The 19,637-nt window shown below is 47.6% G+C and overlaps 1 protein-coding gene across 8 annotated transcripts in view; it reads right to left on the reverse strand.

Annotated features, from left to right (window-relative positions):
* EXTL3 (exostosin like glycosyltransferase 3) overlaps positions 1 to 19,637 on the reverse strand; it is a 151,712-nt gene that overhangs the window by 71,995 nt on the left and 60,080 nt on the right. Inside the window, exons 3-4 of one of the 8 annotated variants that reach the window (XM_030946514.1) lie at positions 5,486 to 5,546; positions 4,891 to 4,969 (exon numbers count right to left, since the gene is read on the reverse strand). The exons of 6 other annotated variants lie outside the window; for them this stretch is intronic. The gene's annotated coding sequence lies outside the window, so the exon portion shown is untranslated. One more of the 8 variants, XM_030946513.1, reaches the window with a different exon arrangement.

Below are 19,637 nucleotides of genomic sequence, written 5' to 3' on the forward strand. Positions count from 1 at the left end.
AAAGCAGTTTCACATTTCCTTCACTCTCATTTGTCACAGACATGTTTTATGAAAAATCCTTTCCTTAGCATTTTTTCTCCTGAGAAGCCTCAGGAACAAAATGTAAACAATAATTATCTGCTGCTGTGGAATGCAACAGGTGGATCTTTGATTGGTCTCATGTGGTTGTTCCTAATTAATGGCCAATCACAGTCCAGCTGGCTCGGACTGTCTCAGTCAGTCACAAGCCTTTGTTAATCATTCCTGTTCTATTCTTAGCTGGCCTTCTGATGAAATCCTTTCTTCTATTATTTTAGTATAGTTTTAATATAATATATATCATAAAATAATAAATCAGCCTTCTGAAACATGGAGTCAGATCCTTGTCTCTTCCCTCATCCTGGGACCCCTGCAAACACCACCACACTCATTTATTTCCTGTCTGTGGAGCTGATCTCCTACCTGTTAATGCTGTCCTTACTCCAGCTTCTGGCTCCTACCCCGAATTTCTTAAATTCCTCATCCATTATAGAATCATGGAATACCCAGAGTTGGACCACAAACATCTCAATCCAACCCTGGCCCTGCACAGACACCCCAACCATCCCAACAATCCCTGAGAGAGTTGTCCAAACATTCCTGGAGCTCTGGCAGCTTCTGGGATGTGCCCATTCCCTGGAGAGCTGCTCCAGTGTCCCACATCCTCTGGGGAAGAACCTTTTCCTGATAGCCAACTTAAAGCTTCCTGGTTTAGGTTGGATATGCCTGGCTCCAGCCATTCCCTGTGTCCTGTCCCTGCTCACAGAGAGATCAAAGCTGCCCCACTGTTGCCCCATCCAGCCACCCTCCCTCATTTCTGATGTCCTCCCATCCACACCAAATCCCAACTGACATTACCGATTCTGCTGAGCACAGAGATCCCATCACAGCAAATTACCAAAATGTTGCTCTGCTTTGCAGCTTAGAGAGGATCAAGTTATGCCCCAGCTCACTCCTGTCAGCACCAGCAGGAAAGCTACACTCTGCCTCATGAGGGACAAAACCATTCTGGACAAAGCAGAGCTGGGAGAGAAGAGTTTTGAGGAAAAACGATCTCATAACTGGGTAGAAATAGTGCTGTCAGCAGCAGGCAGACACGCCATGCCAGAAGGAGTTATCCCTTCTCCAAACAATTTTAGGCAGCACAGTCAGGAGTGGCAGCACCAGTTTATTCCACGCTTGCTCCCTCCTAAAATCAATTTTCCAGCCACACATCCATAGTTCATCTGGCAAGTGGCCGTGTCTTTGCTGTATTCACAGTTCTGACTCCCCTCAGTCAGAGCAGTGGGCTCTCCTGGAGCTGGGATTAAATACAGACATCTCTGAGCAGGGATCTTTCCCCTCTCCATGTCACCAGTCCCACTCTTTGCTACCAGAACCACTGAACAGCCTCACGTGAGGTTCTGACAGCAAGCACAGCACAAAGAGCAGGTTTCCATATTCATTTCTGCTCCCTGGAAACCCTAGGACACAACAAGAGCAGAATAATAATACCAATTACTGATATTTGCTGCAGTCATTTCAGAGCCAATTAACATAATGAACCTCCATCTCTTTCAGATAAGCAATCTCAGAGCACTCCAGTTAAAGGTGAGGGGCTGGAGCAGAGAACAAGAATGTTAAACACAGATTACAGAAACGGAATTGGGGAAGATTTCCACAACAGTCTTTCATCCAAAAATCCACCTCCCAGCCCCTCTCTGCCTCCACACACAAACCAAGGAGGACCTGTAGTATTTTTTATCTGCATTTTGATGGCACACTGAGGGATTAGAGCTGGAAGCTTTTTATGACAAAGCTCCTGAGCCCAGCCGAGCCTGGCAGTGAAGAATTCAGTGGAAAAGAAGGAAAGGAAAAATCAGCAAGTTCTGGGTGAGAAGCAGCACATTCCACCTGCTGCATGACAGAGAATTCCCTGCCCCAGAGAACAGATCCATCCCTCTCACAGGAACACACCTGGAGCCACGTGTGCTGTTTGCTGCAGGCTGTGTCCTCTGCAAAATGTGGCCACAGAGACTACAAAGGACCCACACTTGACACACATTTGTGACACTTCAAATCATCACAGAACGGTCTGGGTTGAAGGGACCTGAAAGATCATCTTGTCAAAGACTCTTCAAAAAATTGGGCAAGGGGGAATTTCATGGAATCACAGATTGGTTTGGCTGGGAAGGGCCTTAAAGCTCATCCCGTTCCACCCCCTGCCATGGGCAGGGACAACTTCCACTGTCCCTGGTTGCTCCAAGCCCTGTCCAGCCTGGCCTTGGGCACTGCCAGGGATCCAGGGGCAGCCACAGCTTCTCTGGGCAACCTCTGCTAGGGCCTCCCCATCCTCACAGCCAGGAATTCCTTCCCAATATCCCATCCATCCCTGCCCTCTGGCAGTGGGAAGCCATTCCCTGTGTCCTGCCTTTCCATCCCTTGTCCCCAGTCCCTCTCCAGCTCTCCTGGAGCCCCTTTAGGCCCTGGAAGGGGCTCTGAACTCTCCCTGGATCCTTCTAGAACTTCTCCAGGTGAATCCCCCCAGCTCTCCCAGCCTGGCCCCAGAGCAGAGGGGCTCCAGCCCTCGGAGCATCTCTGTGGCCTCCTCTGGACCCAATCTCACAGATCCACATCCTTCTTGTGCCAAGCATTCCAGTTCTGGAGGAAGAAAAACATCACACTAACATTTAGCACACTGAAGAGCTTATTTATGACTTCCCCTGCACATAAATCTTTCTGCTCAATCAGTTAGAAGACCATTTGTGGGGTGAACATGAGAATTCACCATGGATGTGGGACAAGCAGGGCAGTGGGTGCTGGAGCTGTCCAAGCCTGTCCATTCAGGATAGTCTGGATTTCTTCAGCCACACATGGAGCTCAGAGAGCCCCAGCAGCCCAGTCTGAGCTCACTGTGCCATGGGAAGGACACTTGAGGGTGGCAAAGCTCAGGCCACCAGTGTGAGAACGGGCTGATGAAGCCTCACCACAGTAATGTGGATTTCCTGCTTTTGAAGCTGCCAAAACAGTTTCAGTATTTTATTTCTCTTCTTAGAAATTAACAAAAAGTGTGGGTGCAGTGCACGAGAAGGAAGTAAAAAACACAGGAGAAATAAAAGAATGAAATCAGGGTGTATGGTCTCTGCCCACAAACTGAATGTGTCTCCTCATCCCCCATTCCTCCTCCAGGACACTTCCCTCCTTTGTTTCCATCTCCACACAATCCTCATTCCATTTCTGAGTTCCTACACATTTGTCCTTCTCTCTCTCATCACAGATGTGCTCCAGGAGGCTCCAGTAAATCATTAGGATTTCTTCCTGAGCTTTGTGTAGAGTCACCCCAAAATGCTGATCCTTGCTGAAGCACTCACAAGAGACCTACAATACCCACAAAAACCAGACAGCCCAAGAAGAACAAACCACAAACATGAAAGAACCAACCATAAACATGAAAGAGCCAAAACACTGGCTGGGCTTTACCCAGACACTTGAAAAGCACAACCTGCCCAGGGGAGGGGGTTGGAGCTACATCTTTAGGGTCCCTGAAAACCCAAATCCTGTTTCCATGATTTCTACTCTTGGGCAGAAAGGTTCCATCATATTTAATAAGCATAAATCTGGCAGTTCCTCAAATAATACAAAATGTAGACACACAAAATGTGAGTCTAAGCTTGTGAAATGAAGAGAAAAGCTCGTGCTCTGTCACATGGAACCAAAAAATCTACCCCACGATCCAGAAGAGGACAAGGACCAAGGATGGGTTTCAGTGAGGATCAAATTAATAAATTGATGAAAATGACATGAGGTTTGATGTCCAGACAAGGTCACAGCAGTATAATCTGAGTGCTGGAATGGCCACAGCCAGGCTTTGGGTTAAGCTGTGGCTGCCCCACCCCTGGAAGTGTCCCAGGCCGGGTTGGAGCAGCCTGGGACATGGAAGGTGTCCCTGCTCATGGCAGGGGGTGGAATGGGATGAGCTTTCAGGTCCTTCCAGCCCAAACCATCTGGATTCTAAGCTCAGTCATCACCTCCAAGCTGTCACATCCAACAGCAAAAGGAGTTTTGATGTTTATTTGGCTACAGACTAACAAGGAACCAGGCTGAACATGCCCAGGGCTCTTGGTCACTGCCTTGCTGTACAACCAGAAGCAGCAATTAACAGAAATTTGAGATACCTTGAAGGCACTAATTAGCCTAATTAAGGCAAGAAAGAGCTAAATGACTTGCCCAGGGCCACAGAAGGCAGTGACCAAGGGGTGTTTAGGAGTCCTGTTCACAGCCCTGTTCCCCAAGCCCTGAGAGAACCCCCACAGACCAATTCACAGGGAGCTGTGGGGTGGAAAGCTGCAGCCAAAACCGACTTCCTCCCCTCTCCCTCCCTCCCTGCCCACAAAGACAAGAGTTTCTGATGAGTGATTTCACACAAGATGTACAGCCTGACTTAAACCAGAAAGAAACCAATCACAAATCCCTCACCCCCAGTGCTCAGAGCACCCGAATTCTGCTCCTTTGTGAGTGAGCAAAGCTACAAACAGGAGGATAAAATAAAACTTCCCATGGGCTGCAGCAGCAGGAAGCACTGCCAGGGATCTCCCAGCCAGGGATCTCCCACTGCTGTGCCAGGTGAGGCTTTCCTGACCACACAGCTTCCTTGGGAAAGGAAGAAAAACAGGATAAAGCTTACAGGGCTCCACTGCCTGTGACTCAGGCATGCTGATATTCCAATTACCCTGGAGATGGGAATAACTAATTAATCAGGAGTCATGGGATCAAAGTAAGCAGCTAGATATTTTGGGTTAATTTAATTACTTCACCTCAAAATAATCCCAAAGTTTCAGCAACAAGAGATTCCCCTTTTTACAGCATCCCCCAGTACAGCAATACTCACACTACCTGTATTCCAGCCCCTCGTGCAGCTCCTGACATCTCCAGCGGTTACAGATTTCCCTGGGAGAGGTTTCTGGCAGTCTCGCTGGTTTTCAGTGTTAGGATGTAATAAAAAAGGAAATTCATGAATTGTCTGCAGCAATTTGAGGGAGATTTGTGGCCATAGCAACATTACTATAATCTATGCTGCAGGGAACAAAAGCCACTTTGATCACGTTGTTCCCACCCTCCCCACCCCACCCATAAGGCTGGAAAATGCTGTCCAGACACTCCCCAGTGCCCCAGATGCCCAAATGTGCTCTCCCAGTGGCTGCCCCTGACATGAAATCACTGAAAGGGGGATTTACAGTGACTCTGGGAGGTTGTGCAGGACATTCACCATCCACACAGACCATCCCAAGCAATCACCCTCCTCCTGCACTGCTTCAGGAAGGGGACAGTGCCTGCTTTTCCCAATTATCCACCGAGCTCCCAGTGAGGAGCCTGGGGGAGAGCTGAAGGCATTCACTGACAGAAAATAAACTCACCCCAGGTTTATTGCTGTCGGTGCCACGTGGCTGCAGGTTCTGTCCCCTCCCTGTCACTCACTACATTTCCTTACTCTGAAATTCATCCAGAGCGTCTTTAGGCTCACACAGCTGCACTCAGGCCTGCAGGCACTCCTGTAATGCAAATAAAACAAGGAACCAAGGCACTGAGGAATTAATCTAACGAGCTGCCTGCCCTGCTCCCTGTGCTCAGGGCTCCCACAAGGAAGATGCCTCTGGAGAGGCCAGGCTGCCCAGGCAGCTGAAAGAAGAAATTCGTATTAATGCTCCCACTATTTTTAGCTTCACAAATCAGGCAGAGCTGACTTGTGCTTCCTGCCCCCAGCCACAACATCTGGGCTCTTTCTGGTCATTCGGGCTCTTTTTCCCACAAGGCAGAGGCTGGAATGTGGCAAGGTGGAGCTCTGGGAGGGAGGGAAGGGGAGGAAGAGGCAGCAAACTTTCCAAATTAGTAGGGAAAAGCAGAGGGCTGCAGTAATTCCACCGCTGGGATAACTCAGCAGCAGTGATTACAATCTGCCCACTTCATTTGGCCCTGCAGTTTCTATTAGAGGCACAGCAGGAGGAAATTCTTGTGCAGTAGCTAAGGCAAGGGCAGGGTGTTGGGTGACTGGGGTTTGGTTCCCAGCTGTGCCTCAGACCCCTCTGCACAGCCTCAGAGAATTCTGCTCCTGTTCCCTGGCTCGCAGCATTCCTTGGGAATTCACCAGGGAGCTCATGGGTCACAAATAGCAGCTGAGAGGAGAAATAGAATCAAAAGCTACTTCCTGTTCAGCAGGATGGAAAGCATCTTTCTTAGAAATTTGTTTTGAGCAAAAGATGTAAGCACTACACAAAACTGATTGATTGGCATCTTCCAACCATCCCAGTCTTACAGGAAGGAAAGGGCACAGCCTTGCTCAGCCATTCCCATAACCCCCACACTGCCAGGGAACCTATTTGAGAACATGTGTCTTGATAGTCTCAAAAGATGATCTTGGGAGACAGGAAAAATTAATCATCTTGTGCTGGTCTGACTTCAACTATTTCATAGCTCTGACTGAAATAAAATCTGATCATGGCAGCAAGAAATGCCAGCAACATACAAAAACTCAAACTGGAAACATAAAAAATAATTTTTAAAAGGCATTGAACACCAACAAGTTAAACACAATAAAAGAATAAAAGGAAGGAGGAAAGGGTGCTTATTGTTGACCCTCCAGTCATGTAGCTCTGAAGTTTGGGGGTTTTTTGGAAGAGAATATATTCCAGTACATATATTCCAATACAATATATTCCAGTATATTCCAGGACCTTCTGCTGGTTTTCCAGAGCAGGGGTAGCTCTTTGTAAAATGCTCTGAGATCCTCAAAATGAAGGCCAAAGCAAATGAACAACAGAACTTCCAATCCAAAACTCTCACTCCACATCAACTCTGAATTGCTGAGACAACGTATTAACCCCTCACAGGGGCCTCACCACCAGGGAAGCATCATGGGGTAATCTGGAATAAAAGCTTCTGGGAGAAATGGGAATCCCTTGCCAGCATTTTCTCCCATCACCTTTCCATATCCAGAGGCAGCAGCAGCACAGGGATGCCCTGAGTCCCTCAGCATGTTTGTGCAGTGGGATGAGGGGTTCAGAGCCTCACAAGAAAGGCAGTGCCACAGCAGCAGACTGGAGTCATCACCCTGTGCCAGTTTGAAGGCCAAACACGTAACCCTGAATAAAGCAAGAGGCCAGGAAACAGCCCCAGAGCTCTGCTCTGCTTTCAGGGGAAAGTGTCACGAGCAGCACTGGTGCCACTGACCTACTTATCCCCACAAAAGGGCCACAGAAAAAGGCAACAGCCCCAGCTCCGTGCCTGCTGCTGCGCCCAGCTCCCACAGCGCCAAAATCCCTCTGGAAAATGCACTGTAAGGAACATAAAGGAACTATAAGGAGCACAGAACAGGTGGGACCTTCCAAAGCTGCTCCAGTTTTCCCAGAAAGAGCTGCTATTTTTGCCACTGTGTTACACAAGGGCAGAGCTGGAGCAAGGCAGCGTTTAGGAAATCCCATTTGCACCTTTGCCTTCCAACAGCAGCTTCTGTCCAATATTCTCCCTAAAGCTAAAACCCTTCTGTAATCATTCCAGGAGGAAAGGGCAGACAGGCTTCATTTTTTTCAGGATGAAAGCTTGCAAAGCTGCAGGAGTGTTTTAAAAAATGGTAATTCCCAAAACCAATCCAAACACAACCCCACAGACAGGGATGTGGGAATGCTGAGGAGGAAGAGCCCACAGAGTCCCACAGCTCCAGCCATCACCTCAGGGATCCATGGAGTCAGGAAAAAAAAAGAGCAAAAGAGCCTAAACGTATCCATCTGGCAACTCAGGAACACACCAGATACAAACAGGATACCAGGATGAGCAAAAATCACCACAGAGCCCGAGAATCCCTTCGGGGCACCTGGTGAGGTCTGAATCAAATCTGGAGTTGTGGCTTTATTTTGAGTCATGGCCAGAAGTTCAGTCCTAAAGGAAACCTTGCAAGCAGCAAAAAGATAAATGAGAACTCCACAGTAACTGAGAGACAAGGCAACACTGACTAATTTAATTAACCAATTTAATAGTGCAGCCAGCAGGACCAGGGCAGTGATGGTCCCTCTGTGCCTGGCACTGCTGAGGCACCTCCAGCCCTGGGGACACTTCTGAGCCCCTCACAGGGACACTGAGGGGCTGGAGAGTGTCCAGGGATGGGAACAGAGCTGGGGAACGGGCTGGAGCACCAGGAGGGGCTGGGAAAGGGGCTCAGCCTGGAGAAAAGGAGGCTCAGGAGGGACCTTGTGGCTCTGCACAACTCCCCGACAGAAGTCAGGATTTCTCCCAGGGAAGAAGGGAGTTACAAGCACAAGAGTGGGAGCCCAGCAGGTGTCTCGTTTCATTTTCAAGGGAAGAACTTCAGAAAACTCCTCCAATAAAAGTTTCCTGAACAGCAGCCATGACTTCTGAATCAACACTCGGGGAGCAGATTCCTCCTCTCTCCCAGCTGATGGTGTGATGGCTCCTTCCTTGCCAAACACCTGCTCACCAGAAAGTGAAGCCGAGCACTTTCCAGGCCAAAACAGACTCTGCAAACATGTGAGCCCACCATGCAAATGAGCCATTTGTTCAGGCTCCACACACAGCAGGCAGCCCTGCTCCCCTGAGCCTCCATGGATCTGCCATGGCAGCGAGGCATGGCCTTGGTGGCTCCTGGGGATCACACTGAGCCAGGCTTTGGTGGCTGAGCCAGGCCTTGGTGGCTCCTGGGGGTCACACTGAGCCAGGCTTTGGTGGCTGAGCCAGGCCTTGGTGGCTCCTGGGGGTCACACTGAGCCAGGCCTTGGTGGCTGAGCCAGGCCTTGGTGGCTCCTGGGGGTCACACTGAGCCAGGCCTTGGTGGCTGAGCCAGGCCTTGGTGGCTCCTGGGGGTCACACTGAGCCAGGCCTTGGCGGCTGAGCCAAGCCTTGGTGGCTCCTGGAGGTCACTGAGCCAGGCCTTGGTGGCTCCTGGGGGTCACACTGAGCCAGGCCTTGGCAGCTGAGCCAGGCCTTGGTGGCTCCTGGAGGTCACTGAGCCAGGCCTTGGTGGCTGAGCCAGGCCTTGGTGGCTCCTGGAGGTCACTGAGCCAGTCCTTGGTGGCTGAGCCAGGCCTTGGTGGCTCCTGGGGGTCACTGAGCCAGTCCTTGGTGGTTTGTGGGGATCCCTCCGCTTTAGGGAGACACAGCCTTGGTGGCTCTGGGGGTCACTCCAAGCAGGGCAGACACAGCCTTGGTGGCTCATGGGGGTGACTCCAAGTTAGGGAGACATGGCCTTGGTGACTCGTAGGGATCACTCTGAGCCAGGCCTTGGTAGCTTGTGGGGGTCACTGCCTCAGTGACCCCCCACTGGCTCATGGGGATCACTCCAAGTTAGGGAGACACAGCCTTGGTGGCTCATGGGGATCACTCCAACTTAGGGAGACATGGCCTTGGTGGCCCGTGGAGATCACTCTGAGCCAGGCCTTGGTGGCTTGTGGAGGTCACTGAGCCAGGCCTTGGTGTCTCATGGAGATCTCTGAGCCAGGCCTTGGTAGCTTGTGGGGGTCACTCCAACTTAGGGAGACACAGCCTTGGTGGCTCGTGGAGGTCACTCCAAGTTAAGGAGACATGGCCTTGGTGGCTCATGGGGATCATTCCAAGTAAGGAAGACACATCCTTGGTGGCTCAAGGGGATCACTCTTAGCCAGGAAGACATGGCCTTAATGGCTCGTGGGGATCACTCTGAGCCAGGCCTTGGTGGCTCATGGGGGTCACTCCAAGCCAGGGAGGCAGAACTTGAACCCTGAGAGCTCCACTCAGCCCTGGATTCTTCTAAACCCTTGTGCCTCACCCCAGCACCAAAGGCAGAGTCATGACACAGAACAAGCACTACAGACAGTGCTCATGGAATAAACACTCCCAGCTGCCAGAGCCTCCACCCCCTGATCTCCTGGGGATGTGACACTCTGATGATGCTTGGCAGGAGTGCTCCAAGGTGCCACCAAGCTGGGCAGGGACAGGTGGCTCTCTGCCATTAACGCCCTGCTGCCTTCAATTCAAACGCTCCATTGTGCACGGCACGGGGGGAGCTCCTGTCTGATTCCATTTTGTGCCACACACTTCACACAGCACAGACTTCTCCAAAGACTCTGCTGGGTTTCACACCATCCCAGAATCATTTAAGTTTTCCAAGATCATCAAGTCCAACCATCAACCAGCATCACCACTAAACCACGTCCTCAAGTGCCACATCCACATAGAAATCAGAGAATCACAGAATAATGAGGTTGGAAGAGACCTCTAAGATCATCAAGTCCAACCAGGGTCACCAGGGTCCATGAAGTCCAACCAGGGTCACCTCTAAACCACGTCCTCAAGTGCCACATCCACACAGAATCACAGAATGATGAGGTTGGAAGAGACCTCTAAGATCATCAAGTCCAACCTATGCCCTGACACCTCAACTAGAGCATAGCACCAAGTGCCATGTCCAGGCTTTTTTTAAACACATCCAGAGATGGTGATTCTACCACCTCCCTGGGAAGAGCGTTCCAGAACTTATTATTCTTTCTGTGAAAAATTTCTTCCTAATATCCAATCTATACCTTCCTTGACGTAGCTTGGGACTGTGTCCTCTGGTTCTGTCAGTGCTGCCCGGTGACAGAACAAGAGGACTCACATTTTTCGTGACTCCAGCCCTGCTCTGAGCAGCTGTTCCAATGCTTTACAATCCTTTCTGTGATTTTTTTCCCTCCTCATATCTAACCTAAACATCCCCATGTGCAGCTGGAGGCCGTTTCCCTTGCACTTAACACATAAACTGGGAAACTTCACAGAAGAAGCAAAAGTTTTGAGGATGGTGGGAATTGGATGAGCTGGGGGTGCTCACCTGGGGAGGAGAAGGATCCAGGGAGAGCTCAGAGCCCCTTCCAGGGCCTAAAGGGGCTCCAGGAGAGCTGGAGAGGGGCTGGGGACAAGGGATGGAGGGACAGGACACAGGGAATGGCCTCCCACTGCCAGAGGGCAGGGATGGATGGGATATTGGGAAGGAATTCCTGGCTGTGAAGGTGGGGAGGCCCTGCCACAGGGTGCCCAGAGAAGCTGTGGCTGCCCCTGGATCCCTGGAAGTGTCCAAGGAGCAGCCTGGGATAGTGGAAGGCGTCCCTGGCCATGGCAGGGGTTTGAAATGAGATCTCTCAGGTCCATTCCCACCCCAACCATTCCATGATCCTGTCACAAACAAAGCAGTTTGCTCTTTCAGCTGCATTTTTTTTCTGAAGTATGGCTGCAACAAGAAACAGAATCACACAAAAGGCAACTCAAAGGCACTTAGCTGACCTAAATAATGGTAATTTCCTGGAAATTTCACTTAACTACTTGGGAGTTTGCAATACTTCAAGCAATCAACACACAGCGCTCCACAGATAAAAGCTGGGGGTTTCACTTCCCCCTCTGAAACATCTCTGAGAAGCACCAGCTGTGCAAAGAGAAGAACCACAACACTGAAAACCTCAGATCTCCTTTTGATTTTATGTTGCTTCTAGAAGGAGGCACTTCCAGCCTGCAGAAGCTGTGAAGAAGCACTAAAGAAATAAAACCAGTTCGTTGCTTCCACTGTCACAGCCCACAGAGTCCCACATCCTTAGAATGAGACATCCCAGCCAGGAAAGGTGCACATGAACTTAAAGCTCAGCATCCCTTACAGATCTGGATTAAACATTAAAAGGTAATGTTTTGTTCAAAAAAAGTGAAATTGAAATGGGAATTTCAGAGTCACAGCAGACAGGAGCAAAATATCTATTTTATTACATTTTTATGTAGTGTGCCTGGTTCTGCCAAGACAAGATGTTTGACATGCCTCAAATATGAATACCTAAGAAGTTTCAATATTTGTCTTGTATTTCTTAAAAAATAAAAAATAAAAACCACAACAAAAAAAACCTAAAAAGAACCCCAACCACCAGTTTTTGTAAAGTCTGAAGTTGTAGCCATGGGATGAAGAAATAGAATTAGTAAGGTACCACCTAAGGCAACCTATTGCTTTTGAATTTCTTTGCCCACCAAAAGAAAGCAGCCTCATTCTCTCTCCCCATAAACCTTAAACCACGTGGGATTGCATTTTGTAAATGATTCAATGGATTAAAACCACATAAATTGAGAAATATACAGCCAGTTGTCTCTCTTTTGGTGCTGATTTTAGCATCTTGTGCTGAGGGAGCCCTTGGATGTGCAGATTTCCATTTGCACTGCTTGCCCAGCCACCCTGAGCCACCTCATGACCAAAATTTGTAGTTTTTTTGCTGAAGTAATCTGGATTTCCCATGGTTTAATTTCATTTTAAGGCCTGGGCACGTTGGCAGAGGAGGGAATTTGGCATGTCAGAATAAAGACCAATCATAGAAAGGTCCTGTGTTGTGACAAAATTAAAGTTTTGAGGCTCCAGAGAGGACTACAGAGAAAGCCTCTGACACTTTAACACTTTTATAGTCAAGTCAGACAAGAAAAATTAGAAAAGGGACAACCCTGCCATGTGAAGATCAATTATTATCAGCAAATTTCATGCCAATATTAGTGTGACTAGAGATGGCCCCAAGAACATGGTCCATGTTCCATCCTGGAGAAGTGTCCCTCCCCTGGAAGGGCTCAGTTCCCACACGGAGAGGTGACACAAGGAATAATCAGAGGTGAAATGACAGGGACAAGGACTAAACCCAGGGGCTGTACCCATAATAGTGAGTTAAACCAAGCCAGAGTGGACCCAAAACAGTCCAGGATAAGGTTCAGGAAATGGGGCAGGCTGGGGAATGTCCTAAAAGGGAGCAGGGACCAAGGTGTTCCGATTTTGGGGCTGGAAGTTTAAGGGTGGGATCATGTCCAGGCTGTGCCAGGTGGGCCAGGGGACAGGGCAGGAATGTCACAGTTTGGCTGACAGTGACATCCAGAGCTGCTCCCAGACAGAGTCCAGGGAAAGGCCTGGGGATGGATGTGGAGGGCACAAGGAGCAGGTAAATGTTTCTTTGGGAAAAACCCTCCAGTGCCCCTGCTCATGGAGCTCTGAGCAGGAACACACCAAACCCTCAGGAAAGAAGATGTGAAGTGGCTTCACATCCTCCCCCAAGGGCAGCAATTGCTCTCTGTGGCATCAGACAGACTCCATGGACTGCCTGGCACACTCTGATCCCACCATGAGATGAAAGAGCCCTCACTGCAAAGGTCCTGCCAAGAGCCACCATCGGGGACTAAAACACTTTATCCTGGAAAAGATCTGAGACATCTCCTTCTTTGAGCACTTCTGGAGATACTTCGAGCTCTCTCTGCTCTGCATATTCCAGCATCACCCTGAGACACCTCAGCTCCCAAGGGAAGCAGCTCTGGGCTTCTAGTGAGCCCAAAAAAACCTCCTGGCTTAAAGAAAGAAAGAGAGAAAGAAAGGGGAAAAAAGGGGAAAAGGAAAGGGAATTTCAAGGGAAGGGGAAGGGGGAGGGAGGGAGGGAGGGAGGGAGGGAGGGAGGGAGGGAGGGAGGGAGGGGGGAGGGGGGAGGGGGGGGGGGGGGGAGGGGGGAGGGGGGAGGGAGGGAGGGAGGGGGAGGGAGGGAGGGAGGGAGGGAGGGAGGGAGGAAGGAAGGAAGGAAGGAAGGAAGGAAGGAAGGAAGGAAGGAAGGAAGGAAGGAAGGAAGGAAGGAAGGAAGGAAGGAAGGAAGGAAGGAAGGAAGGAAGGAAGGAAGGAAGGAAGGAAGGAAGGAAGGAAGGAAGGAAGGAAGGAAGGAAGGAAGGAAGGAAGGAAGGAAGGAAGGAAGGAAGGAAGGAAGGAAGGAAGGAAGGAAGGAAGGAAGGAAGGAAGGAAGGAAGGAAGGAAGGAAGGAAGGAAGGAAGGAAGGAAGGAAGGAAGGAAGGAAGGAAGGAAGGAAGGAAGGAAGGAAGGAAGGAAGGAAGGAAGGAAGGAAGGAAGGAAGGAAGGAAGGAAGGAAGGAAGGAAGGAAGGAAGGAAGGAAGGAAGGAAGGAAGGAAGGAAGGAAGGAAGGAAGGAAGGAAGGAAGGAAGGAAGGAAGGAAGGAAGGAAGGAAGGAAGGAAGGAAGGAAGGAGGAAGGAAGGGAGGAAGGAAGGAAGGGAGGAAGGAAGGAAGGAAGGAAGGAAGGAAGGGAGGGAGGAAGGAGGGAGGAAGGAGGGAGGGAGGGAGGGAGGAAGGGAGGGAGGAAGGGAGGGAGGAAGGAAGGGAGGGAGGGAGGGAGGGAGGGAAGGAGAAAGAGAAAGAGAGAAAGAGAGAAAGAGAGAAAGAGAGAAAGAGAGAAAGAGAGAAAGAGAGAAAGAAAGAGAGAAAGAAAGAGAGAAAGAAAGAGAAAGAAAGAGAAAGAAAGAAAGAAAGAAAGAAAGAAAGAAAGAAAGAAAGAAAGAAAGAAAGAAAGAAAGAAAGAAAGAAAGAAAGAAAGAAAGAAAGAAAGAAAGAAAGAAAGAAAGAAAGAAAGAAAGAAAGAAAGAAAGAAAGAAAGAAAGAAAGAAAGAAAGAAAGAAAGAAAGAAAGAAAGAAAGAAAGAAAAGAAAGAAAGAAAGAAAAAGAAAGAAAGAAAGAAAGAAAGAAAGAAAGAAAGAAAGAAAGAAAGAAAGAAAGAAAGAAAGAAAGAAAGAAAGAAAGAAAGAAAGAAAGAAAATGCTTTTTTCCTTCCCCAAACTCTCTGAAACCAACACAAGATTGAAGAAGTGCTAAGAACCAGCACAAAGAAAGTCCATCCCTTATCAGTACAGATAACCAAGGGAGCCTTACAGGAGAGCAGGAAAAGGACATTTTGCAAAGGCACGGAGTGACAGGACAAGGGGGAAAGGCTTTGGGCTGAGAGAGGGCAGATGTCAATGGGATATTGGGGAGGAATTCTCACCTGTGAGGGTGGGGAGGCCCTGGCCCAGAATTCCCAGAGAAGCTGTGGCTGCCCCTGGATCCCTGGGAATGTCCAAGGCCAGGCTGGATGGGGCTTGGAGCAGCCTGGGGCAGTGGAAGGTGGAGCAGGATGAACTTTAGGGTTCCTTCCACCCCAAACCACTGTGGATTTTATGATTATCCACTGTGCTGAATTCAGTAATTCCTGATGCCAATCAGAGCTATCCATAGCCAAATATCAGGCAGGCAAAAATCCAAGCTTTTGAAACAGTCACCACATTTAAGCTTGGTAATTTATTACAATTAAACTGCAGTACTGTAATTCAAGTGGAAAGGATGATACTCAAGGTAAAATAGCCAAGGTCTAATGTTAAGAGGGGCTTTCACAGAGAGAAATTGTGTTTAATCTGTGCTTGAGAGCAGTGGCAGGTCCCTCTCTCCTGCTCACACTTTTCCAACACCATCTGCTCGAGTTCAGCTCAGTGCAAGTGTTCCTCTCCTTGCAGGAACTGGAGAGGGAACAAGATTTAAAAGTCAATACCTACAAAAAAGAACAGCAGCTTGAGATGAGGAAATTGCCTTAAATTTCATTTCTCCCAAGTACCTGCAAAAGCAGCAGCACACCCTTCACTCAAAGATCTCAGCACTTCTTTTCCCCCTTTATCTCTGTTTATTGATTTTACAAGGAAAATCAGCACCAGAGCTTTTGCCAGGAAGGATGAATTATGTGTGTGGATTCAAGAGGTTTAAAGCAGGCTTGGACTGAAATCTGAGAATCAAATTGTGAGCAAGATTTTTCAGCCTTTATTACATCCACAAGGAAGAAGCATTTTCCATAGGAAAACAGATCCCTGAGCTGCCCAAGCTTTCATTTGGACTGCCTTTAAAACCTTTACATTGCACAGAAATGTTGTTTTCATTAGAGATTTCAGAAAGAATAAAATTAAAAACAAAAACTGAAATTTCCTGCAAGCATCCAGGGAGCTTTTCTTCTTTACTACTTTACTGTGCCAGAAAAAAAACCCACTGCTTGCTTTAAAATAAATTTTCAATTAAAACTGCTCTGCAAGACTCAAGCATTTTATTTCTCGGGGAAGGCAGATTTTTCTTGGTGATGGGGTGGATTTGCTGTGCACAACACACACGAGCCCAGGGTCAGTGACAAACATTCAGGGCCCAGGCACCACAGAAATGGGGAATAAATCAAAGTAAATCAGAATTCCTTTGAAAACAGCAAGAATCCTTGGGTCCTACCCCAGCCCCGTAGTGAAAATTACTCTATTTTAAAGTAAAAAGGTATTAATCCAAGTCAATTAGTCCAACAATACAAAACCTCTATTTACAGATGTGACCTTCTTTCCAATTACCTTAATTTTACCTCTGGAAGTAAATTAAGACAAACCTTCAGGCAAATTTCATTCAGAGCAAGAACTAAATTTCATAAACTTCAAACAATCGAACCTGAGAAGCTGAATTCTGATTAATTTGCCTGTGTATCCAAATGCAGATGAGCCACGAACCTCCCAGTGCCCTCAGCCCAACTTTCTGCTCCCAGACTGATGCTGCTCTTCCTGTCAATAATTGTTTTTTTACCAATTAACCTCCCAGATGGTTGCATTTCCAGAGCTGAGAGTGTTGAGCTGTCTCAGGCTCCCAGATCCTGGGAATGGGAAGCATTACATGATCTTTAGGCCATTAAACGTGTGTTGAGTGCTGGAGCCCAGAGCCAGCCACCAAACGAGATAAAAACCTCCAACAAAAGATTTCCAGAGGAGGTTTCTGATAAAATGAAGTCAAAATGGGAGGCTGGGGAGTTTGAAATATTAAGGAGTAAGAAATCTGTTTTCCGAGTTCGTTTTACTGTGTTGACTCTGCTAAGTGAAAAGGGCTGCTTAAAGGGAGTGGATGGAATCAATCATAGCAGTTCAGGGAAAAAATGGCCCAGAGGTGGGGGGGATAATTCAATTGGCTTTAAAAATGCCAGTTTGCTCAAAATAAAGAGAAAAGGCTACTGGGGCGGGCAGGCAGTGAAGAGGTCTGACACTAGGGATGGATTTCTGAAGACCAGCTGAAGTTCCTGAGACACCAATTAAATCCAGCCCCAAAATAGGCTTACAATGAGACAAACTGAGGGCGAGAAAGGAAAAATCTCTCAAGTGCTGTAATTAAGGAATATGTAAGGAAAGAAATAATGACAAACTCACTTCTGGATCACCTCTGTTCCAGGAACAGGAGAGTCCCAGAGTGAAGAGCAGCTAAAAAAGGAGCACACACTGATGGCTCAGGGTATTTGGAGAGGGAGGAAATATCTGCCAATGATACACAAGGCTGTGCTTCGGTGACAGCATTACAATTTCACAGATGTAATTCTGAGCTTTCTTCAGGTGATGAAGCACTGCTGGAACATCAAAAAGTCCCTTAAGAGAGGGAGTGGGAGCCCCATTTTTCACCAATAAAACCACAGGATGACACACAATGGAGAAGTAGTTTGGTTCCCAGTCCAGGGGCAGAACTCAGAAACTCCCCTGGTGCTCATCCTGCTCCACTCATCCATAGCTGGGAGGGTCATTAGGGCACAGAGCTGCTCATAACCAGAGCTCAGGGTTACAGAAACAAACTCTGCTCAAATAGTTGCTCTATTTGCTTTCTGTGAAAAACACCAATCACTTGTTTTTAAAATTTTTAAAGTTTCATAGTAATCAAATGGTTATAAAAATAGTAATACTGTTAGAGTAATAAGAATTTGGACAAATTGAATTAGGTCAATATGAGACAATAGAGACAAAGAGTTATGGACGTCCAGGTACCTTCTTCTGGGCAGCACGAGCCTGAAAAAGGACACACATTAACAAAGGATTAACCCTTAAAAACAAGAACCTGTTGCATATTCATGCATCACATACATGATGCATAAATTCCATTCAAACACAGGATTCTGTCTGGTCATCCTCAGCTTCTTCCTCTGAATCCCAACAGCCCCTTTGAGGTGGGAAGAAGTTCATTTCTTCTGATAAGAGGGCAATAAATTCACTTTCTCTGAAAGATTCAGGTGTCCTGGGGCTGCTATCTCGCCGTGAGTCCTTTCTTTACAAAAAAAAAGCCTACATAGCATTGTTTCTATTCGAACATTTTATTATAACCCAAAACTATATTTAACACACTACTTAAGAGAATGAATCCAGCATTACTTTCTAGCACAACACATATAATATTCATTTGAATATTTGCAAAAAGCCAATCATAAAATACACGCATTTTTCACACTTTCTTTTCGTTTTCCAGGTCTCTCCTCACAGCCGCTTGTCTGCAGAGAAGCTGTGGCTGCCCCTGCATCCCTGGAAGTGTCCAAGGCCAGGCTGGATGGGGCTTGGAGGAGCCTGGGATAGTGGAAGTTGTCCCTGCCCATGGCAGGGGGTGGCACTGGATGAGATTTAAGGTCCCTTCCAACCCAAACCATTCCAAGTTTCTCTGATTCCTCCACCCAGGGTTGCTGGGCATGAAAATCCAAGTTGCTTCAACACATGCACTGCCACAGGCACCAGACAGGAAAGAGGAAGGGAAAACTCAACCCTTCCAAAACAGACAGAGAAGCAAAACTGACTTCCAAATATCAGGCAACATTTCCTGACTGTGAAAAATGCATATTTTATGAATGGCTTTTTGCAAATATTCAAATGAATATGATATGTGTTGTGTTAGAAAGTAATGCTGGATTCATTCTCTTAAGTAGTGTGGTAAATATAGTTTTGGGTTATAAAAAATGTTAAAATAGAAACGATGCTATGTAGGATACTTTTTTTAAAGAAAGGACTCACAGCGAGATAGCAGCCACAGGACACCTGAATCTTTCAGAGAAAATGAATTTATTGCCCTCTTATCAGAAGAAATGAACTTCTTCCTGCCTCGAAGGCGCTGTCAGGATTCAGAGGAAGAAGTTGATGATGACCAGACAGAATCCTGTGTTTGAATGGAATTTATGCATCATGTATGAGGTGTATGAATATGCAACAGGCTGTTGTTTTTAAGCATTAATCCTCTGTTAATGTGTGTCCTTTTTCAGGCTTGTGCTGCCCAGAAGAAGGTACCCGGACATCTGTAACTCTTTGTCTCTATTGTCTCATATTGTCCTAATTCAAATTGCCCAAATTATTATTACTCTAATTGTATTCCTATTTTTATAACCATTTGATTACTATGAAACTTTTAAAATTTTAAAAACAAGTGATTGGCGTTTCTCACACTGACATTTCTCAAGAAAACATCAAAAGCTTTTTAGCCAAAAAGGTAACCTGAACACCTCCCCCAGCTGAGAGCAGCACTGGGACTGCCCCTCTTGGACACCATACACAGCAGGAAAGGTGCTGCCATAAGCTCGGGTCTCAGCAGCTGCATGAAGAGCAAATGGTTTTCAAGGTGCTCAGATGGGCTCATCTCAGTTTTTAATCAAAGCTGTTGGTTAAGGCATCACTCACTCAAAGATTTCCCATTCCCCCTCGAGCCCAAAGCACAGGAGGCAGTGGTGCATCTCATCCCAGCTCCTGCTGTACTCACCCAGCACATCCCAGTCCCTGGTAGGGAGGAAGTGCATGCACCATGGTCAGATTTATTATCTTTAAAACCACCATTGACACACTTGGCAGAGTTCAGAACTCTCATCTGGGAAGATGAAACTCGCTACGTTCGACGTGGGAGTCAGACATCCCTTCTCCCATAATGGAGATCACACTGACAAACACAGACACAAATCCTGGGGAAGTCACAACTCCCCCCACCCTCAGTGGGAACCAGGGCTATTAATTTCAATTTGGAGCA

Source organism: Camarhynchus parvulus, chromosome 3 (assembly GCF_901933205.1).
Source record: "Camarhynchus parvulus chromosome 3, STF_HiC, whole genome shotgun sequence".
NCBI classification, from domain to species: Eukaryota; Metazoa; Chordata; class Aves; order Passeriformes; family Thraupidae; genus Camarhynchus; species Camarhynchus parvulus.